This window comes from Anastrepha ludens, chromosome X (genome assembly GCF_028408465.1).
Source record: "Anastrepha ludens isolate Willacy chromosome X, idAnaLude1.1, whole genome shotgun sequence".
Lineage (NCBI taxonomy): Eukaryota > Metazoa > Arthropoda > Insecta > Diptera > Tephritidae > Anastrepha > Anastrepha ludens.
In genome coordinates, this window is record NC_071503.1 from 48,955,794 (window position 1) to 48,980,505 (window position 24,712).

The following is a 24,712-nucleotide window of genomic DNA, read 5'->3' on the forward strand; positions in this document are numbered from 1 at the left end:
CACAAAAGTGAAAATAACAGAACTGTTTTTGCGAATTTGTTCTCGCCGCATCCATTGTAAAGTTTTTCCATTGTTTGTGTTTTTGGGCCAGCTATCGTAAGTATCCGTGTGCGGTGTTGCAATATTTAAAATGCGTAAATAGAGATTTAAAGATTTTTGTTTGTTTGTGTTATTAACATTGCAACTAGTTAGAAATGTTTTAATTAACGAGCCATATACATTGAGTTTTGTCTAATGCAAAAAATTGTATGGGTGTTCTGTAGAATTGCGGATATGTTGATTACTCCAGAAGATTATGGGGCTTCTTTCGTTTAGCTCTTGTCTTCCAACTGCTTAGGTCAGATAGTACCGAGTTTCCCTGTTGGTATGCTATTTATGTGTGACTTAGCATACTTTTGTATTGTGGCGGCGAATTATTCGTTGCTAAGATCGTTATAGCGAATATACCAAGGAGCATATGCGGCGCACCTTAATGCTTTGTTTAGAAATCTGTGAATCTGCATTACATTGCTGGAACTTAAGCAACCTTAAAATTTTATTCAATATTTCTGTACAGGTTTCAAAATGGGCTTGTACAGCAGGACTTCGATGAATATTGATAACTTGAACCTTTTGCCCATGAACCAGTAGATATTTTTATATTTGATATATATATTCTCTATATTCTTTTGTGTTCGTTCCACTTAAGCTATTGTAAGTATTTCGTTAAGTTTAATTCGCCATGTTTTTTCCTCGCAAGAATATCGTTCAGAGCGCATCTAAGTTGTGTATTAGCCTCGGATTCTGTGTTACTAACAGAAAGTATTGGTGGGTCATCGGCAAATGTTGCAGTAACGCAGTTTTTGTTGACTGGTAAATCACATGTAAAGAGTATACATATATAAAATGAGTCCCAACACATTCCCCTGAGGACCTCTAGCTTCTATTTCTTCTATTTCTAGCTTCAGTCTTTCAGTTCACTGTGCTCATCTTCTTGTTTAGCCCGGAATAATCTATCCGACAGATATGGCTTTGGTAGATGATAATATTGTTCGTGCAACAGTGCTTTGATTTTATTTTGTAAACCACTTTGTCAAAAGCCTTTAAAACGTCGAGAAAGGTCGCAGAGCATACCTTATTTTCTTCGAGTACATTTTCTAGAGTTCGAGTTATCATCTTTTCTAGAAGTTTTTCCATTAGCTTTTAAGTCTTTGGAAGGAGAGATATTAGGCGACATGATAAAACGTCGTTTGCTGGTTTGCCTGGCTTGTTGAACATAATTAACTCAGCGGGGTTTGAATAGATGTGGCGTTGTATTTAAAGGGAGCTGCTTCAATAATTCGCTAGTTATAGATCATATCCGGACGTCTTTTTATGATTTCATTTGCTTATCCCTTCAATCAGTTCTGTTTCAGTGACTTCTGAAATGATGCTATCATCATCAAATTGACAAGATTGCATGCCAGCAGTTCGCTGTGCATCGTATGTTTTAAATGTATATAAACTGAGATGAACTCGATATCAAAGGGGCCTTCACGCTGTTGTGTTGTCCTTGTGTTCCTTTAAACGTTGTTTTTGTTTGTGAAAAGTACAGCAAAAAACTTGTTTCACTTGTCTCAAGGTGACCTGGTTCTAATTGACCCAAGAGCAATTGTTGTTGTATACTTATTTACATCTGCCTACTGCTATGGTTGTTTAGGGGAGGTTAAAATCGAAAATGTCAGAAACATCATCAAAGGTGCCGACGCATTTGCCGCATTTCAACCTGCGTTCAGGATCTTCTCCGCATTGGGTATTGGGGTTACACGCTATCGATAGCCTCCATTGCTTTGTGGGTTTTATTACTATGCTCTTGACCATACTGGGGTGGCGTATAGAATATTAGAGTAAGTAACAGTCGAAATCATCTTTCTTCTGCCTTCTTGAGGTCCTGCAACGTTTGGTATCATGCACATGAGTGTGTTATTCACTCTCATTGCCTTGTTACTGGGCTTTTTTAGAGTTACAATCACTCAATTTTAGGTAAACGGGCATATTGATGCGGTTGGTCGGAAGAAAAAACGAGGAATGGAAAACATCATGACGACTTGTAATTCGCGAGAACGATGTCTTTTCTCATATACACAAAAAGAATGCGGCAAGAAGCAAATGTGTTGTCGATTTGCCTTTGCCTAAACACAGAGCAAGCGTACAGTAAACGTATGTACATTTATATATTCATGCATACATTTTTAAGTACGCATAAATGTAGCATATGTGACGCTATGGCAAAATTTTGATTTGCCTTTTTTTTTTAATTTTTGTACGATTTTCATATAAAATATATTGTAGCTATATTACAATATATATATATTATTTATATCTCATAAAAGTAGATAATTTTTATACCTTACATTACCACTAGACATTCTATGTTCCTAGTAGGAGTTAGAGGAGTCTATATATACATATTTACATATGGACACACATATTTGTAATTATCTATAAATGTTAATGAAAATATATGCCCTTTATTCAATATTTATTCAATGAAATTTGACGTCCCCTTTCGACATTCCAAATTTTGTACTTACAAAAACAAAATACCTTCATAAGAGCAGAAACAGTAGTATGTGTAGCACGATGGCCGCTTTGCCGCTAAGCATTATAAAATATTCTTTAAGACAACAAAAACTATTTTATTCCTAGACGCAAGCGCACATTTTTCAAAGCAAGCGCATATTGCTCAACTACGTTATGATACGGACATAGATGACTAGATTCACGTGGCCTTGGATTAGCCACAGAGAAAACGGAGCTCATACTTCTAACCAAGAAGCACATCCCGTTAGAAGTTAGCAAAAAAATCTTTTATTTAAAAGGAACCTTTAGTCGGCAGGTTTGCTCTAAAGCTCTTCCCCGATAATCAAGACTTTTCATGGCGATCCTGCGGACGATCCTTAAATTCTGAAATACCTTTTTGAACTTATTTGAAAGAGTCAATTTTCAACCAAAACTTTAAATTTTTAACAACTATATGGAAGGTCCAAAGAAGCTTTTTATACATCAGTACAAAAATAGGCTTGAGCATAACAAAGATATCCTTCGTGTGGCTATCCCGAAGGAAAATCTGAAACTAAAAACCCGAGGTGGATATAAAAAAGGCCTTAGAGTGGAAAAAGCTTAACTTCATGACTTAAAAAGAAGAACAGTGAACCAACAAGCAAGCAATAATTTCTCAAAAGCGTTAGCAGCTGACCTTGCTCTAGAACAAGTAAACAAAGAACTTAAGGCAAAAATACACCAGAGGAAAAAGAAAATTTGGGAAATCATAGAAAATACAAAAAGTTACGCTTACACCAGCCAACAACAGCAGCTTTTTAGAAAACAAAATAATAACAATTGATGTAATCATCTTATTCACTATCTTTATCATAATTTTATACATTGTACACAGAATTACAATAATAAATATTATAAAACATACTTACACAAACACTTGAATAGAAGTAGGAAAATAGTTTAAGACAAAAAAAAAAACAAATGCTAAGCAAAAATTAAATAAAAAAACAAAAAAAAAAATTATAATACAATTTTTTTCAAATTTTTAATGTATTAATAAAACAAAAAAAAATATATATATATATATAATTGGCGCGTACACCCTTTTTGGGTGTTTGGCCGAGCTCCTCCTCCTATTTGTTGTGTGCGTCTTGATGTTGTTCCACAAATGGAGGGACCTACAGTTTCAAGCCGATTCCGAACGGCAGATATTTTTATGAGGAGCTTTTTCATGGCAGAAATACACTCGGAGGTTTGCCATTGCCATATATATCATACAATAAAATGAAATTCTATAATTACATTTTAAATGGAAAATATTGAAGAAATTGTAAGGACTCTGTCAGGGATATTAGAAAACATAAAAAAACAGGGAACAAAAAAATATAAAGTAAAAACTTTATTACAAAAATTAAAAGACATAGAGAACTTAAAAATTGAATTTGAAAAACTTGAAACTAGCCCTGACATAATTAGATTACAAAGAACTCACGATCTTAAAAACAAAATTTCAGATATTATACACTGAGACAAAAGGACGATTAACAAAACAGAAAAACGATCAAGACAAATCAGAACAGAGCGGTTCAAATAATATTTCAACGCAAAACATGTCAGAATTCGATATAAATACATCGTTAAAAGTAGTCCCTGAATTTACTGGAAACTACAGGGACTTACCATCATTTTTAAAAATCACAGAGTTGATCTATAAGACATTAAATGAACAGAGTAAAAAACATATATAGAATTTATTAGGGAAATAAAATTGAACAACAAAGTAAGGACAGCAATTAGAGTTCTAGACCCAATTGACAATTTTGATAAATTACAAATTGAACTAACAAAGCTGTACAAGAATCCATTGACCATTCCAGAAATATACTCAAAACTTAATTGCTGTACGCAGAGAAAACAAAATGTGGCTACATTCAGTTCTGCAACTTATTTCTGAATTGAATACATTACACATCGCAGAGCTGGAAGGAACAGTAACGAAAGAAAGAAAAGACGACGTCATTAGAAATAACCAAAAATATGGCTTAACCATTTTTAAAAATAATCTAAACGACAACCTAAGACAAGCGATATGCTTAACCCAAACGAAGACACTAAAAGAAGCCATAAACTTGGCAAAAGACCTAGAAAGGACTACCAGTACGTCTGAACAAATTATGTTTTTTAGTCAAAACAATATCAGAGGACGAAACAATTACAGAGGACATAACAACACAAATAAACAAGGACGTAATACCTTTAACCAAAACTACAATATGTTGGACAAAATTCACACCGTGGAAATAATTACAGAGGAAATCATGGACACAGTGGACAAAATCATAATGCAAATAACTATTTTGGAGCTAATAATAACAATTATAATAGAAATAATTATAAAAATAATTTTAGATACAACAATAATTTTGGAAATCAGTACAATCGTGGGCACAACAGGGGACAAAACAATAACCGTGGGAACACTTACAACCGCGGAAACTTTAATAATAATAATAACAGAATTAGAGTAATGCAACAAGGAAACGAGTTTGCCCCGGAGCAAGGGCAAACGAACGAGAGTCGATCCCCGGGTACCCAAAATTAAATATTTTTAGAATTTCAAATAATGCTACGAATATAATTTCTTTAAGATGTGCAGACTCAAATACAAATCTAACTTTCATAATAGACACGGGAGCAGACGTATCTGTCATAAAGCCAAAAAATATAAATGGCGACTTATTTTTCAAGATAAATGTAAATTAACAGGGATATCAAACGAAATCATTTACTCAAAAGGAGTAACAGACATAAAATTAGATTTTGGAGAGAAATCGCATATCCAAAAACTCAATATAGTAGACGACAAATTTTCTATACAAACTGACGGAATATTGGGACAGGATTTTCTGAAAGATTGCCTTTGCGAAATCGATTTAGAAACATATACTATAACACTCGTTTTTGATGATGAAGAGATCATTTTACCCATTCATTCAGATTTCTCTGACGTGTCGGATATAATTATTCCTGCAAGATGGGAAATAATTCACCGAGTAAAATTAGATCTAACAAAAGACAGCGTCGTGTTCAATAAAGAAATTCAAAAAGGCGTATTTCTAGGAAACTCCATAGTACCCAAGGAAGGATTTGCTCACATAAGACTACTTAACGTTAACGACAGTGAAATTCGTATAAAAAATCTAAATCTTGAAAGAGAACCCTTAATTAACTATTACATAATTAACCAGAAAAATAAAGATAATTTTGACAAAACACGTTTTCCAAAATTAATAAAAATTTTAAATTTAGATTCAGACGACAAAATTGCAAGGGATTCATTATATAAAATTTTCGAGCAATTCCCACACCTTTTTATATAGAAAGGGAAACTTTGAGCACTAATAATTTTTATACCCAACATTTGAGTATGAACGATAAAACACCTGTATACATAAAAAATTACAGATTACCTCAGACTCAGCTTGAAGAAATAGAAGAACAAGTAGAAAATTTATTGCAAACCGACATAGTGGAACCATCAGTGAGCGCCTATAATTCACCACTTTTGATTGTACCAAAGAAAAGTAGCGGAGACAAAAAAACTGGAGGCTTGTAGTAGACTATAGACAACTAAACAAAAAGATTATTATTGATAAACTTCCGTTGACGAGAATAGAAGACGTACTAAACAAACTGGGTCGCGCAAAATATTTTTCAACGCTCGACATGACAAGCTCTTTTCGCCAGATAACGCTAGACAAACGCTCAAGACACTTGACTGCATTCTCCACAAGACAAGGTCATTACCAGTTTAAACGCTTACCATTTGGACTCAAAATATCTAGCAACAGCTTTCAAAGAATGCTCACAATAGCTTTGAGTGGTTTAGATAGCAATGCATTTTTATACGTAGATCATATTATAGAGTTTGGCTGTAGTCTAAAACACCACAACAGTAATTTAATTGCAGTTTTTGAAGGACTACGAAAATATAACTTAAAACTAAATGCGAGAAAGTGCGTATTTTTAAAATCCGAAGTCGTGTACCTAGGGCATCTGATCACGCAAGATGGCATAAAAACAGACCCATCAAAATTTGAATTGATAAAAAAATACCCCGTACCCAAAAGTAGTGACGAGGTTAGGAGATTTGTAGCTTTTTGCAATTATTATAGACGTTTTGTACACAATTTTGCTCAAATAACCAAGTGCCTAAATAATCTTGTAAAGAAGGGACAAGTATTTGATTGGACTGACGAATGTCAGAAAGCATTCGAATCACTAAAAGGAAAACTAATCAATCCACCTATCTTACAATATCCAAATTTCGAGCAACCATTTGTGCTCACAACAGACGTATCTAAATTCGTACTCGGTGCAGTACTTAGTCAAGGAGAAATAGGAAAAGATTTGCCTACATCATATGCAAGCAAAACTTTAGTAAAACATGATATAAATAAATCGGTCATAAAAAAAGAACTACTCGCGATTCACTGAGGAATAAATTTCTTCCGTCCATACCTAATGGGTAGGAAATTCAGCGTGGTAACGGACCACAGACCTCTTATCTCCTTATTTTCATACAAAAATCCTTCGTCCAAGATGGCAAGGATTAGACTTGATTTGTCAGACTATGATTTCGAAATAGTCTACAAGCAAGGCAAAATGAAAACAAATGGCGATGCATTATCCCGAATAAAGATAGACTCAGACATACTAAAAAAATGATACCAACGGATTGTGATGACAATAATAAAATGTTTGTAATAACAAGGGGAATGTCTGCCAAAAATAACACCAGGGTAGACAAGGAGAACAACAACTCTCATTCGAAGTCAGGCCAACTTCACATTTGGGATTGTACGTCCACAGCCGATATAAGAAATATAAAAGGATTAAAATTCGTATACGAAAAAAAAATGAAAGGATCCAAAATACAGATAAATAAAAATGGGGATATAATAGTCCAATATAGTGAGGAGCCTCTGAAATACGTTTCAATCATGGCGAAACTATCATCAATAGCGACTAAAAGAAATATAGAAAAGCTAGCGCTAGAAAAAGATAATTTATTAAGAGAAATGAATATTGAAAATTTTAAGAAAGCATTCAACAAGTTGCAATCTGAAAGACAAATTAATGACGAAGAAATTATAAAAAATTTAATATTTGAGTATCACAATTCAGCACTATGAGGACACCTGGGTACAAGAAAAACTATCTTAAAATTAAAACAAAAATACATATGGAAGAACATGAGAAAAATAATAAAACAATTTAAAAACAGTTGTAAAGAATGTACTCGAAACAGACAGACAAAGTACATAAAAGAAAACATTACAATAACGGACACACCTAGTACAAGTTTTGAAAAAAGCATAGATACAGTAGGACCATTGATTATGATGTTTTCCGATATATTTTAACGGTACAATGCGAACTGACAAAATACGTAATCTTATTCCCAATGAAAACTAAAGAAGCAATTTCTATCGCAAATACACTAGTAGAACAGGTAATACTAAAATACAGACTTTTTAATACATTAAAATCTGATCGAGGTACAGAGTTTGCAAATGAATTAATGAAAAATATATGCGAAATACTAAATATAAAGCAGACCTTTTCAGCACCCTATCACCATCAGACAATAACAGTTGAAAGGAGTCACAGAGTCTTAAATGAATTTCTGTTACACTTCGTAGAAAATCACGAATGGGACCAATGGCTGGCTACCTTATTTTGCATTTGCTTTTAATAACACACCGAACATAGATACGGAATTTTCACCGCACGAGTTTATATACGGAAAACTTCCACGCTTACCAACTGACATAATTGAGGACAATCAACCAGTATATAACTTAAACAATTACGCAAATGAGATGAAACTTAGACTAAAAGAGTCACTTCTCAGGGCACAAGAGCTGATAAAACTAAATAACAAAACAAAAGAGAAAAGAACTATACCTATGACAAGAGCAGTAACACATCAGAATTAAAAGTAGGTGACTGGGTATTTGTAAAACTAGAAACTAGAAGAAAATAGCAAAGTCCATATCATGGCCCTTATCTCATAGTAGAGCGTAAAGGAGTCAATTCTGTATTACAAATTAACAATAATAAGCTTATATTATAGGAATATCATAATAATACCCTTAAGAAATACAAAATCACCTAAAATATTATCATATTAAATAAATTAAAGAAAATTTTACTATAAAACATACAATTAAAAATAAATTTAAATATACTAAGAAACTTTTAAAGTCATAAAATTATTTTTATTGAAAACTACTGAACTTGCAAAATTTAACCAAATTTTTTTAGCACAGTAATTTTCAATCTTAACCATAGGGTGTAGAGTACTTTCACCTACCTACCTGATACCTCACTCTAAAGCAAAACCATAGCTTACTGTCAAGTAAGTCAGCCTAAGCAAAATTTAAGTCAGCCTAAGCAAAATTTTATTGTATGTATAGTATTTTTTTAAATTTATAATTTTGTTATTGATTTTTACTTGTAACAATGTTTAGTTGTAATTATATATTTTATTGATGAGAAGACAAAAAGGAACCTTTAGTCGGCAGGTTTGCTCTAAAGCTCTTCCCCGATAATAAAGACTTTTCAGTGGGCCTTAACGAAGGAGGGAATGGAAGAAAGAGTTCGCAAACCTATAGCGCACGAAATAAGATATGAAACGCTAAGGTTATGGCAAGACTGCTGGATTAACGAAACACCCGGCAGATGGATGGCTAGGCTTATAAAAGACGTCGCCACATGGAACAGCAGGAACTTCGGTGAAGTAAATTTTTATACAACCTAAATGCTTTCGGGGCACGGGTATTTCCAGAAATACCTGTTTTAAATGGGGAAATGCGAACATCCCACATGCATATACGGGGATGCTGCCGAAGATGACGCTGAACACACATTCTTCCATTGCATGCGTTGGGAACAAGAACGTGGAACGCTGAAAAATACAGTCGGTCACATAATCACTGAAAATGTTTCGACAAGATGCAAAGTAGCGAGGAGACGTGGGAGCTCATCAGTGGTTTCGCGGAAAGAATTCTCCGGATAAAAAAACGTGACCTAGACGTAGGCACCTAGGTGTAGACCTTTGTAATGAAGAAGGTGGAACGCCACTCTGAAGGAATGCGAAAGCGGCTCCAGAGGGCGACAGTTCTGAAGGAGTGGGAGTTTTTAGTCTCCGGACATACCATTGTTGCGATGGTAACTTTGATGACGCATTCAGCTTTGTCTGAGGGCGTGGAAGCCTAAGGCCTAAGGGCCCGCAAAAACAAAAAAGAAAAGAACAAAACAGTCTCGTTCATTCGAGCCCGCCATATTGTATATGTATATAAATATGTCTTCTAAGTGCGCGACAGAATGCTAACAGCCGTTGCGAATGGTGGTTAAATCTTCGACATTTTGTACTATTAAAAATTTCAAGTCCGTTCCAGAGGATAAATAGTTAATTAAGATACATATGTATATATTTACGTATGGGATTATCCAATTCATAAACATGTACGAAATGTGTATTACAGGTGGGTGAAGTTAGAAATGTGCTTTCAAACAAGGTTGCTAGTTTTTTTTTTTGCTCTAGTGTATCTACATATGTTTAAATATACAGTTTTCTACCGACAATGAATGCGAAGGCTTGAGAATTTTTAGCGAATCGTGCTATTTTTCTGTGCGATAATAGCTTGGCCGAAAAAAATTTTGTTGTCCGAAATGTAGACATTTCGTATTGTTGAACTGCTGAAAAAAAATTTTCGGCCATAGAATATCATAGATTCTGCCAACTAAGGAACAGATTTTTAGCAAAAGTAGCATTCTGCGTCGTTTACTCTTTATGTATACAAGCAAAACCAATATTGGTCGCGTTTATAACTCGACATGAGGATTTGTCTATCATGTTCCTTTCTTTTCAAAAAATATACGGACAATATACATATAACGGATAATTTTTTAGCTATTATCTTTTTACACAGTTGGTTTAAACAGCTGACGCACGTTTCGTGTTTTGTTTCACCGTCAAACATCTTCAGTTTGGTCTATAATTTAACTATGAATCGTCTTACAAACGAACAACGCGTGCAAATCATTGAATTATTATAAAAATGCGTGTTCTGTTACGAAAGTTTATCGCGCGCTTCTTCCACTTAATGGTCAGTTTAATCGACCCACTGAAGCGGCTATTCGAGCTATTGTGACTAAATTTAGAACCACCAACACGCTTACGTAGAGTGCGAACTGAAGAAAATATAGCAGCTGAATCGGCCAGTGTTAATGATGACCATCTATTACCGATTCGTCGCCGTTCGCAGCAATTGGGCCTCTGTTAGTCAACAACGTGGAAAATTTAGCGAAAGGATTTATGTGTGAAGCCTTTCAAACTACAGCTGGTGCAAGAATTGAAGCCGAACGACCTACCGTAACGCATGCTTTTTTGGTGAATGGGCTCTTGGAAAGTTGGGCGAAGATCCACTTTTTTATCGAAAAATTGTGTTCAGCGACGAAGTTCATTTTTGGATCAATGGGTACGTAAATAAGCAGAATGGTCGATTTTGGAGTGAAGATCAGAAAAGTCATAGTTTGGTGCGGTTTATGGGCTGGAGGTATCATTGGACCGTACTTCTTCAAAGATGCTGCGAATCGTAATGTAACTATGAATGGTGAGCGCTACCGTGAAATGATATCCGACTTTTTTTTTGCCCAAAATGCAAGAGCTTGACTTGCATGACATGTGGTTTCAGCAAGACGGTGCCACATGCCACACAGCACGCGTAACAATGGACTTGTTGAGAGGCGAGTTCGGTGAACATTTTATTTCAGGTTCGGGACCTGTCAATTGGCCACCCAGATCGTGCGATATAACGCCTTTAGATTATTTTTTGGGGCTATGTTAGGTTAGGGTTAGGTTAAATGGCTGCCCTAGCTAAAGGGCTCACTTGGACAAATGTTAGTAAATTCGTCCGTTGTGGTGCCATACATGGGAGAGGAGGAGGGAGATGGGAAGGAATAAGGAGCCTTGGGATTAGAAACGATGATGACCATACACTTTTACGACGGCGCCGACGGGGGCTGATTTGCGTTCGTAGTTAGCCGTAACAAGCTACTAATGAACTTCACCAAATTTATGATATCTACACCGACTATATCCGCAGGCGTAGCGAAAAAGTGAGAGCCCAGATATCTAAGTCTTTGCCAGACGAGAGCAGGGCAGCTGAGAAGAAGGTGTTGAGATGATTCCCCCTCGTCCTCCAGACAGTTTCTGCAGAACGGACTTGAGGCAATCCCAAGTCTTACGGCGTGAACACCTAACGGACAGTGTCCGGTAAGGATGCCCACCAAATTTGAGAGCTGGGGTTTTGTTAGCCTTAGGAGTTCCCTTGAACGTCCCCGATCTACCCGTGGCCAGAAGGATCTCGCGACCTTGCACGTTTGCGCAGTAGCCCAGCGCTCGCTGAGTTGACTCGAGGCCCATCTTTCCAGGAGCAGACCACAGGTTCTCAGGGGAACCCCAATTCTCTCATTTCGCGACGAAACCGTCTCCAAAGTTCCCTGTCTAGCCAGCTCATCAGTCCAGCAGTTTCCCTCTATGCCGCTGTGCCCGGGAACCCAAATGAGCCTGATGATGAAATATTCGGATGCAATCGAGAGAGAAGCCAGACATTCCCCGACCAATCTCGAGCGCACAAACAGCGAGCCCAAGGCCCTAATTGCCGATTGGCTATCGGAGTAGATATTTACTTCCTTAACCGAATTGAGCAACCAGTCCACCGCTTCCTTAATTGCGGATACCTCCGCTTGGAAAACACTACAGTGGTCCGGGAACCTAACTTTAAGTTTGATGGGAGGCTCCTTACAGAATACTCCCCCACCAACCCTTCCGTCCAACTTCGAGCCATTCCGTGAACATGTTTGCCATGCCTTGCCGCCGAATGTTGCACCCCGCCCACTCATCCCTTGAGGGAATGTGAGTAGCGTGGGTGTACAGTGGTCCAGCACCATAGGGATGAACTCAAAGTTTTTAAGAATGCTAGAGTGTCCGTAACTTAAGTCTAGCCTATGGCCCGAAAACCTTAATCTGATTGCGGCGCCTGCAGCGGTAGTTTTTCCTACAATGTCCACGGGCGCCACATTCAGCATAGCGTTAAGCGCTAGAGTAGGAGTGGTACGGAGAGCCCCACTGATTCCAATGAGGGCAGACCTTTGTACCTTTTCCAGCTTCTTAACTGATACCATCCTTTCTAGCGAGTTCCACCAGACAAGGACTCCGTATAGCAAGATTGGTTTTATAATCGTGTTATAATGCCAAAAAGTGACTTTAGGCGAGAGGCCCCATCTTTTGCCGATAGCGCCCCTGCAACCATACAAGGCGACTGTTGTCATTCTGATTCTCTCCTCAATGTTTGGCTTCCATGTAAGACCTCTGTCAAGGATGAGTCCCAGGTACTTCACCTTGTCAGAGAGCACCAACGGAGCGCCCGATATTGAGGGGAGAAACACTCTTGGTACTTTGTATTTCCTCGTAAATAAGACGAGCTCCGTCTTCAGAGGATTAATCGATAGGCCGCAATTAGCGGTCCAATTTATAACTAGATTCAGATAGCCCTGCATCAGTTCCATCAGAGTATCTAGAAACTTGCCTCTGGCAATAAGTGCCACGTCATCCGCGTAGGCAATCACCTTACAGCCCCTCCCCTCCAGCTCCTCCAGCAGACCGTTAAGTACGGCAACCCAGAGTAGTGGCGAGAGAACACCGCCTTGCGGAGTGCCTCTGTTCACTTGCCGGCGGAGAGAGGTGTCACCCCATTCTGCCACGACCGTTCTATCGATAAGCATCGCGTGGATAAGCCTTATAAGTTCGGTTCCGACTCCTAGTTTACCTAGCGACCTGGTGATTGCCTCCGGGAGGACATTATTAAAAGCCCTCTCAATGTCGAGGAAGGCACCCACAGTGAACTCCTTCTGGTGGAGGGACACCTCGATGTCCTTAACGATTGTATGCAAAGCAGACTCTACCGATCTGCCATTACAGTAAGCATGTTGAGCGTACGATAAACGCCCCCGAGGAATTTCACTCCTTATGTGCAGATCAATCAGCCTCTCCAGGGTTTTTAGGAGGGACGAGGAGAGACTGATTGGTCTGAAATCCTTAGGGGATACATGTGAAATCTTACCTGCCGTGGGTATGAAAGTTACTCTCACAGCCCGCCAAGATCTGGGTATGTAGCCCCTATCTATGCAGCTCGCGTAGATAGGAAGAAGCCAATGACAAGATACCTCAGCAGATTTCTGCAGTTGAGGCGGTATAGTGCCATCGGGCCTAGGTGACTTGAAGGGTTTGAAAGAGTCAATCGCCCAAGCCAGGCGTCGCTTATTCAGCCAGGGGTGGTGGGTGTGTGGAGTGCTATGCGTCCTATCCCAGCCGATATTAAGCGAGTCCGGATTTGTCGGAAAATGAGCGTCAAGGAGTAACCGGAGTGACTCATCGCTGCTCATGGTCCAGCACCCCGAGCTGTCTTTCAGGTACCTCATAGGTGTGTGATTCCTCGAGAGAATACGTCTGAATCTCGCGGACTCATGACAGCCCTCCACGCTTTCGCCGAATCTCCGCCATGAGTCTCGCTTCGCTTTCCTGATTTCGGACTTGTAAATACCCAGTCCTACTTTGTACAGTTCCCATGCCGAGGGAGATTTAAGTCTTCTGGCTCTATTAAAGAGTCGCCTACATGAAGCCCTGATTTCCGTGAGCTCGGTTGTCCACCAAGGCGGCTTTTCCTTTTTGGGGGGCGGTCTTAGTGGACAAGCACTCTCGAGGGCTCTGTTGCACGCCGCGTCTATAAATTCTTCCGAGAGACCCGCGTTTTCTTGCGGTGCTTCCGGAAGGAAAACCTGCAGGTTTCTGCAGTATAGGTCCCAGTCCGTGCTCCTAAGGTTCCTGTAGGAGGATCTATTCGGTTTGGTTTCATTCAGAGAAAACTGGATGTATCTGTGATCCAAAAAGGAATGAGCGCAGAGCACCCTCCAATCAGATATTCGATACCTTAGTGTAGAAGAGGCTAGGGTGAGGTCAAGCACCTCTTCCCTGACCGCCGTAATGAAGGTTGGGTCCTTACCTCTATTGCAAATAACTAAGTCTTCGCTTATAATAAAATCAAAAAGTGACTCACCTCTTGAGTTGATATCCGAACTTCCCCAGCAAGTGTGATGGGAATTTGCATCGGTTCCGATAATGACGTCGATTTTTCTCCGCCTCGCCTCAGCTAGGGCCTCCCTTAGCAGCAACGGAGGTGGGTCCACCTCGTCATCGTGCGCCATATAGGCTGAGATCAGCCAGAGTCTCCCGGTGGTGCTCTCCAGGCTTATAGAGAGAATGTCCTCATTGCTGAAATTAGGCAAAATGAATGCTTTTAGTTCTTTCCTAATGAGTATGCAGGATCTTGGTTTACCTGCACCACTGTGAACCATCAGTAAATAGTTTTTCGTCCTGATTCCCGAGATACCGCTACTGCTCAGCCACGGCTCCTGGATCAGGACTACGTCGACTCCACCTTGCTCAAGGTGGATTAGTAAGTTGGCGGAAGCTGCCTTAGAGTGCTGGAGATTTATTTAAAGAATCTTCATCTTCAATAATCTTCTCCAACATCCTGAGGTCAGCCTCCTCACTCTCCGAGGCCAGAAGCCCCTCCTCCTCCGCCCTGTCGAACAGTTGCCCGATACTGAAGACTGACCCCGCTAGAGAGCGGGCGTCGTCAGCACTGCCCCCATCCGACATGACAGATTCCACATCCATCTCCACGGGAGCTTCCTCTACCGTGGGCCTATCCCCTTCCAGCATTACCGGAGTTGCAGAGACGTCACCCCTGGCATCGGTCTGGTAAACCTTCATGGCTACCTTCTCGAAACCATAGGTGATGATCCCTTTAGTTTCAGCAAGAGGTCCGAGGGACTCTGCATTTAGCAGAATCAGCGCTTGCCGAAAATGTCCTTCGGACTTCTCCACCTTGACTACCTTCCAGTTATGCGTGGGAAGTTTCGGGTTACAGTAACGGAGGATTTCCTCCATATCCTCTGGAGCAGAGGGCTCTGAGCTTGGCTCCCTTCCAGACCTCCCCCACCAGAGCTACTGCCGCCCTGTACATAGTAGCCGACCGCTCATTGGCACACACTATTCGCTTAAAGGTGCCATGGTGCCACCCGGCACTCTCACAGCACGGTGGAGGTCCAGGATTTTCCCTTACCACCTTCATAAATACCGCAGAGATGGCCGATGCCACTATTTTCCACTCGTCCCTGGAAATGACGCCATCTTCCCTGCTGTTGTCGACCACCCCCAGAGTGATGGATCCCGCCTGCTTAGCGACTTCGTTAAAAGATTTCGGCGGACCGCCCCCAGTCCTCGGCTTCTTCGGCCGGAGAATTTCCTCCTCTTGAGAGCGTTGCCGCTTCACTGCCGATTCTACTGGCGGTGCTACCGCACCCACCCTTTCCACTCGGCCTTTCTCTGCCCCACTAAGTACCATCCTGGCCCACTCAAGCGTCCTTAAATACTTCTCAGGTACCTGCGAAGCATTTTGGCCGCCGTAGCGTTCCAGGATTTTAGCGGCTATGCGTTGGTTAGAGAAGGCTTTCCTATGGGGCTATGTTAAAGCTCATGTCTATTCAGGCAAGCCTGCTTCAATTAACGCATTGGAAGACAACATTAAACCATTTATATGTGAGATACCAGCCGAAAGAGGTAGAGTATGCCAAAATTGGACTAAGCGGATGGACCATTTGAAGCGCAGTCGCGGTCAACATTTGCATAAAATAATCTTCAACCATTAAATTATATGGACTGTACTATCGATTTAAATAAAAATGTCATGCATTTTTCTGAATTTTACATGTGTTTTTTTGAAAAACTTTCCTATAGCTCTTAAAAATTCACCCTTTATTTTATTTCGTACCTCTCTTTTTTCAGTGTTATTTCCATTCACTTATGGAACTCAAATATGTTTTTATTTATCAAACTCTCATTTTTTTCACACTTTATATTCGAGATTTCCTTGATTTCTGTTTTATAAGCGAGTTAAAAAAATTTAAAATTCAACTTTCAAGAACACTAGAACAATTTTCTTATTACTTTATTTATTATACATCTGTTTATTATATTAATTTCGCGTTCAAAAATTTCCTCCTCGAACTGGGGTTTCTTCTTATTGTAAAAGTGTTCTTTCCGAACAATTTTTTTTCTTGTTTCCAATTTTGTTAAAAATGCTCTTTTCGAACTAGTTTTCACGATTGCGGGAATAAAGTTCGTTTTTTTTTTCGAAGGTCGTTTTACTCATCATTTCCAAGGTCCCACTATACCTACAACTAAGTTGTCACATACGACCTTTAAAACTAATAGTGAGAGTCAAAATTTTAATTGTTGTTGTTGTTATATAATTGGAGAGAGAATAGGAAATATAAGGAGGAGTGGCAAGAAGAGAATGAGTAAGAAAGTGTGTGTTGTTGGTAATGAGAGCATGGGTATGTAGCTGTATGAAATAAAAATGTTAAGACAAAAATGGAAATGTTATCATGTTTTTATCTGAATGTCACACGCTTTTACTTCATAGAAAAGTTTATTCTTTTGTTGCAAATTTTTGATTTGTAATATATTAGCCACCGTAGCGGAATGGCTTGGTGCGTGACTACATTCGGAATTCGGAGAGAACGTAGATTCGAATCTCCGTGAAACATCAAACCTAAGAAAACGTTTTCTTCTAATAGCGGTCGCCCGCGGCAGGCAATGGCAAACCTCCGAGAGTATTTCTACCATGGAAAAGCTCTCATAAAAAACCATTTGCCGTTCAGAGTCGGCTTAGCATTGTAGGTCGCTCAATTTAAGGAACAACATGAAGACGCACGCCAGAAATAGGAGGAGGAGCTCAGCCAAACAAAAGGGTATAAGGGCATATAAATATATATATACATATATATATTTTAATGAAAACGCAAAACCTAAAGAAGTAATGTAAATGAAAGGGCAAATGCCAAACGTGCTGAAATTCCTCTTTTTCTTCTTTGTAATTGGCGCGATAACTGCTTACGCAATTTTAGCCGAGTTTGACAAAGGGCGCCAGTCGTTTCTTTCTCGTGCTAACCGGCGCTAGTTGGACACACCAAGTCAAGCTAAGTCCTTCTCCACCTGATCTTTCCAACGTAGAGGAGGCCTCTGCTAACACCAGCTGGTACCGCCTCGAATACTTTCAGAGCCGGAGCGCTTGTACCCATTCGGACTACATTATCCAGCCCAGTAGCCGCTGGATCTTTATTCGCTGTGCTATGTCTATGTCGTCGTAAAGTTCATACAGCTCATCATTCCATCACCTGTGATGTTCACCGTCGCCAACATGCAAAAGTCCAAAATTCTCCCTCAGAATCTTTCTTTCAAACACTCCAAGCGACGCTTCATCGCATATTGTCATCATTTACGCTTCTGCGCCATCCGTTAGGACGCGCATGATGAGAGCCCCGTATAGTGTTAATGCTGGTTCCTAAATAAGCGAAGTGTCTTACAACCACGAAATCATAACTGTCATCAGTGACGTGGACGCCGATACGCGAGTGCGCCGACTGTTTATAACAGGAGGTACTTCGTTTTGTCCTCGTTCACCCGCAGATCCATTCGCTTTGCCTCTTTATCTAGTTTGGAAAAGGAAGAACTAACAGCGCGGTTGTTAAGAGCGATGTTGTCAATATCATCGCCATATGCCAACAATTGTACGCTCTTATAAAATATTGTGCCTGAGCGATTAAGTTCTGCGGCTGGTACAATTCTCTCCAACATCAGTTTAAAGAAGTCACACGACAGCGAGTCACCCTGTCTGAAACCTCGTTTGTCACCAAACGCCTCGGAGAGGTCCTTTCCAATTCTGATGTCGCTGCTATGGTTGACCAACTCCATATTTCGCCGATGGTGGACTTTCCAAGTCTAAAGCCATACTGATAAGTTCCAATCAGTTGGTTGATGGTGGCCTGTAGTCTTTCACACAATACGCTCGCTAAAACCTTATAGGCGATATTTAGAAGACTAATCCCTCGATAATTTGCACAAATTGCAGGATCACCCTTATTATGAATTGGGCAGAGCACACTTAAATTCCAACGGGTAGGCATGCTTTCATACGACCATATTTTGCATAGGAGCTGATGCATGGACCTTACCAGCTCCTCACCGCCATGTTTGATTAGCTCAGCCAGCAGTATGTCGGCGCCCGCGGCTTTATTGTTCTTTAGATGCGTTGTCGCTATTCTCACCTCGTCAAGATCGGGTAGCGGAACGAGAGTTGCGTCGTCAACGATTGGGGTATCGGGATCTTCATATTCTCTGTGACATGAGCAGCTATCATTATTTGACAGGTTCAAGAAGTGTTCCCACCATAATTTAGGAATGCTCTGGATGTCAGTCAACAGATCGCCGTCAATGTTCGTACAGGAAAACGCCCCGCTCTTAAAACCTTCTGTAATCCGCCGAACTTTCTGATAAAATTCTTTGGTGTTGGCCTATTTCAGCCTTTCGTTTCTTCTTTCGGATAATACGTCTCTCTTCCTTTCTTAGCTCTCGGTAGCGATCCCATATGACTCGCGTTGCGATCGCAGCATCGCTCTATAGGCAGCATCTTTTCTCTCGGCGGCAGCATGACATTTCGCGTCGTACCAAATGTTTTTTCAGGCTTGCCGGAATCCGATGCACGCCGGTTTGTTGGGGAGTACTCTTTGAGAGCAGCAGTGAGAATCGAGTGGCAAAACTTCTGGGTCTCTATTGTGATTGCAGCTCTTCGATGTTGAACATTCTTTGCGTTAGTAGATGTCAGAGGCGTGTGCGCAGTGTGGCTGCAACAAGGTATTGATCCGAGTCGATGTTGGGTCCTAGGATCGTACAAACATCTAAAACACTAGAAACGTGTCTTCCATCTATTAGAACATGATCGAAATGTTTTCGCGTTTTTCGATCAGGTGATAGCCAGGTAGCTGAGTGTATCTTTTTATGCTGGAATCTGGTGCTGCAAAATACCATGTTTCGGGTCCCGGCGAAGTCTATCAGCCTCCGTTACCGGATGTTTCGTTGTGCAGGCTGAATTTTCGGACTGTGGGACCAAAAATTCGCTCTTTGCCCAACCTGGCGTTGGAGTTGCCAAGCGCGATTTTTATGTCGTGGCGGAGGCAGCGCTCATAGGAACGTTCCAGGTGCTCATAGAAGGAATTTTGGTCGCAACGTCCTTCTATTCCGTCGGAGCGTGTGCGCAAATGAGCGAGATGTTAAAAAATCGCGCTTTAATGCGGATTATTTCGAGGCACTCGTCGACCTGAGTGACCGACAGTATTGGCGACGAAGTCTCTCGCCCACAACAAATCCAACACTGAATTTGCGCTACTTTACATGCGGGCTGTAGTAGACGTCGGAATGTCCTATGTTTTTCTTGCCTTGACCCGTTCACCGTTTTTGATAAAACAAGGCGATTTGAACATTAAAAATGATACATATATTGTCAGGATAAAGCATAACAAAAGAAGAGGTGATAAAAGCAATAGGTTAGGTTAGGTAAGCCTGGTTGGCAATAAGCCACGCATAGACCTTTTGGTCCCTAGCGATACCAGATGGAGACCGACCTCTATGAATACCTGAAGTAGACATCATGTAGGATGTCAGCGCTTTTTCGAATCTAAGTAGGGCTGGAAGCTCCGCTTTTGAGACGTCTTCCAGACCCTCAAACAGTGGGGCTCCCAGGCATCTTAGTCACGTTTTTAATAATGCCGGACAAACGCACAGAAGGTGTTCTAAAGTCTCCTCAACATCCTCTCTGCATTTTCTGCATTTGTCCCTGTTAGCAATCCCTATCTTGTACGCATGTGCAGCCAATAGATTGTGACCTGTTAGCATACCTATGATAGTTCTGCATTCCTTTCGCGAGAGCGTAAGTACGAATGGAGTCAGTTTTTTGTCGTTAGATCTACACATGACTTTTGCTGTTTTGCATGTGGTCAGGTTAGTCCACCTAACTTCCACTTGCCTTTTCATGTGGTCGTCCATTTCGTTGTATATTGTGTTTAGCGGTTTTGGTATGTCGTTCTCTTGTTCAAATGGTAGTCTCACAGCACTTTTTGCTATCTCATCTACTATTTCGTTCCCCATAATGCCTTTGTGACCGGGTACCCAGTAGATATGCAGCCTATTGTTTCCGGCTAGCCTTTCTATGGCCTCCCTGCTCCGTCGAACGTTTTTGGACTTAATACAATATGAGCTTATTGCTCTTATTGCTGCTTGACTATCCACGTATATATTAATTGTTGAGTTCTTTTTTGTTCTAGTGTAGGCTAGCTCCGCGGCCTTCCCCACAGCAAAAACTTCCGCCTGGAAAATACTGCTGTGGTCTGGCAGCATGATAGGCTGCCTTATTCCTAGTTTTGAGCAGTAAATACCCGCTCCCACTCCGTCTGGAGTTTTCGAGCCGTCTGTATAGATGTGAAAAGTTCTATGGCCAGGCTTCATGCCTTTGTGCCATCCCTCCTCTTCAATTGTAGTGCAAAACCTTCTCTCCCAATTAAAGTACGGAGTCATGTAGTCCGTACCACCTGAGCTCCACTTTTCTATTGAGCTGTGACCGAAGGTTCTGCAGGTGAGTATCCCCGCAGCCATTAGCCTCCTCGCGGATTTCGCTGACATTTTTTCCGCCATGAGGTCAATAGGTGGCATGCTGAGTATCGTTTCCAGCGCTGCCGTTGGAGTGGTTTTCATCGCTCCTGTTATGCAGAGAGCAGCGAGTCGTTGAATCCTTTCTAGCGGCATTAAGTATGTCAGTTTTTTTGTCGCAGTCCACCATACTAAGGTTCCATACAGCAATATTGGTCGGACTACTGCTGTGTAGCCCCAATGCATCAAAGAGGGTGATAGAAGCAATAAATTTTGCAAAAAATAAAAAATCCGTAGGACCGTACGAAATTCCAGCTGAATTATATAATCTTCTAGATACAGAAAATATAGGAATTATGGTTCAAATATTTAATAAAATCTACGATTATGGTGTTTATCCAAAGGAGTGGCTGTAGTCGACCTTCGTGCCGTTGCCTAAAAAATTCAGAGCTAACAAATACGATAATTATCGACTCATTAGTTTAATGAGTCATGGCTTGAAAATATTCCTTAAGATCCTTCACAACCGTTTATTTACAAAATGCGAAGAATCAATAGGTCGGACACAATTTGGAAGCTTTGTTCAGCCTTCAAGTCCTAGTACAAAACTGTAAAGATGTCCAGAAAGATATTTTTATTTTCTTCATTGACTATGAAAAGGCTTAAGGTACTGCCCACAAAACTATTTGACATTTTAAGGCAAATGGACATTCATGAAAAGGAAATAAGGTGCATTTCCAATTTGTATTGGGGCCAAACTGCGAGCGTGAGACTACAAAATGATGTGACGGTGATGTTCCAATCAAAAGAGGATTTCGCCAAGGACGTGTTTTATCATCAATGCTCTTCAATTTATACTCGGAATATATACATATTTGAAGAAGCTTTGGCATCAGTCAACTTAGGTACAAAAGTCAACGGCGAAATAATAATAACATAATATAATAATAACATTTGCCGATGACACCACAATTTTGGCTGACAAATTTAATGACCTGCAATATCTCCTTAAAGAAGTGAGCGGGAAAAGTCTGCAATACGGCTTAGGATATTAACACTCAAACAACAAAATTCATGGTTGTTTCAAAAAACTCTCAACAAATCACAAATTCAAACATTTATGTATCCAAAGAGTATCCTGATTTAAGTACCTAGGATGTTGGCTTAGCGAAACATGGACAAATGACAGAGAAATTTGCTGTTGGATTCAAGCAACAAATGTTACGTTTGGTCTGTTTTGATGTACGACGTGGAGGCATGGACCCTAAAGGTTACCAGTATAAATAAATTATAGGCGCTTGAGATGTGGTGCTATCGGCGGATGATGAAAATATCGTAGACAGGCAATGTTAGTAACAAAGAAGTCTTAACGAAACTTAGAAAGGATAAAGAGCTGTTATTAACAATAAAGCGCCGCAAAACCGCATACTTTGGTCACATTATGTGTGCAAAGTAAAATCGTAGGCAAACGAGGAATTGGAAGGAAGCAAATGTCTTGGCCACGTAACGTAAGAGTATGGACAGGATTAAGGTCTATTGGGTAATTGTATTGTTATTATTATTATTATATCTAATATGTTATAGTTTTGTTAAATATAAAAAAGAAGAAAGAATTATTTATCACATTTTTAGATAGTTTTTTATGAATAGCTTTTTCATGGCAGAAATTCACTCGGAGGTTTGCCATTGCCTGCCGAGGGGCGTCCACTATTATATTAGAAAAAGGTTTTTATTAATTTTGGTTTCACCGAGATTCGAACCAACGTTCTCTCTGTGAATTCCGAATGGTAATCACGCACCAACCCATTCGGCTTCGGCGGATTAGATTACTTATACTAAATATTAAATATAATATTGTATATGGTAAACAATACTGTGACAGATTAAGTTTTGACTTGAAAGTCTCTCGTGAGTTAGAGAATATATCTAAATTTTTACAAAGTTGGTTAAACTGCCTTATACAACATAAAAACGGTTCATTACTACTAAAATTGGTCTTGTGATAAGGTAAATGGAACATACTGCTGAGGGTAAGGTTAAAAAGTGTTAGCTCCAAAAAGAATTGGCATTTGATATGGTTCGTAGCTATGTCCCTTATAAACATTACCGATGACATTTTTTTCTGCATTTCTAAAGTTGACAATGCTAACAAAAGACATCTACTTTTATATGCAGGCAAAATAAATATATACAAGGCCAACGAAGGGAATTAATGGAAAATCTAGAAAAACGTTTCTTCTCAATTCTTAAACATAAAGCCATATAGAATGGATCCCAAATAATGCTACAATATTCGAAGTTTGATCTAACAAGAGAAAAATAGAAGTTCTTCAGCGCGGTTCCTTATTACAAGCCAAGCATAGATCTTGATTTGGCATTCATATAGTCTATATGATTGAATTGAATTGAATTTGAAAGGTCGAGCCAAGGAGCCCCAAAAGATTTGGTGGCTCCTAAAACACTCAGGCTAAACAGCCCATTGTATTTAAAGCTCTGGAAAGGGGGTAGATAGTCAAGGAGAGAGGGAGAAAAGTATGAGAGAAAGAGATAGGAAAGAATAGAGACAGAGATAGAGATAGTTAGTCCTGTGAGAATTTTTCAGATTCTTTGGCAAATCTGTAAATATCCTCCAGTTTTAGAGAACGAATATTACACATTCTCATGACATCGGAACCCATTACTCGTAGTCGCGCTCTAGCAAAGGCAGGACACTCACAGAGAAAGTGCTCAGTGCTATCCGCCTCCTCCAAGCATGACAGGCATACCGGGTCCTCGATGATTCCAATGGTGGTCATATGCTGACCCCATGGGTTGTGTCCTGTAATGATGCCGACCATCAACCGAATATCTTTCCTTCTAAGTTTTAGTAGAAAGTTTGACACTTTTCTGTTCGGACTTTCGCAAAACACTTTGCAGTTCTGCAGCGACCGGACCATCGCTCTTTATGTTGATTGCCGACATAATCGCTGATCCCATTCTTGATTCCTGCGGAACTGATTCCGATTATTGGCTCTGGCCCCTGTGGGGGCACCGCTGACCCACGGTTGGCCAATTCGTCGGCAATTTCGTTTCCTTGAACACCGGAGTGTCCCGGAACCCATATAAGTACAAGCCTGTTTTGTCTTGCGACAGAATTAAGCTTCTTCTTACATTCTTGAACAATCTTTGAGGTTTGCTTCGCGTTCTCCAGGGCCTTCAATGCAGCCTGACTGTTACTGAAGACTCCAATCTGTTTCCCGCTCCATCTCCTCTCGATTATCCATTCGGCTACTTTTAGGATGGCAAAAACTTCTGTTTGGAAAGCAGTTGCCATTCCCCCCATAGCATAGTGATACTTATTACTATCGTTTAAGTAACATCCGGCTCCAGACCCTACTTCAGTCTTGGACCCATCGGTAAAGAAAATATCCGTCGAACCTCCCTGCATGCATTCTGGATTGCTCCATTGCTCACGCAATGGAAATCTGACATCAAATTTCCTTCCAAATGAAACTGTGGGTATCAGGTCATCTT

General features: G+C 40.1%; 1 protein-coding gene across 4 annotated transcripts in view; it reads left to right on the forward strand.

Annotated features, from left to right (window-relative positions):
* The window catches only part of LOC128869179 (sodium- and chloride-dependent GABA transporter 1-like), a 198,671-nt gene that overhangs the window by 67,247 nt on the left and 106,712 nt on the right, over positions 1–24,712 (forward strand). The gene's annotated exons all lie outside the window — the stretch shown is intronic.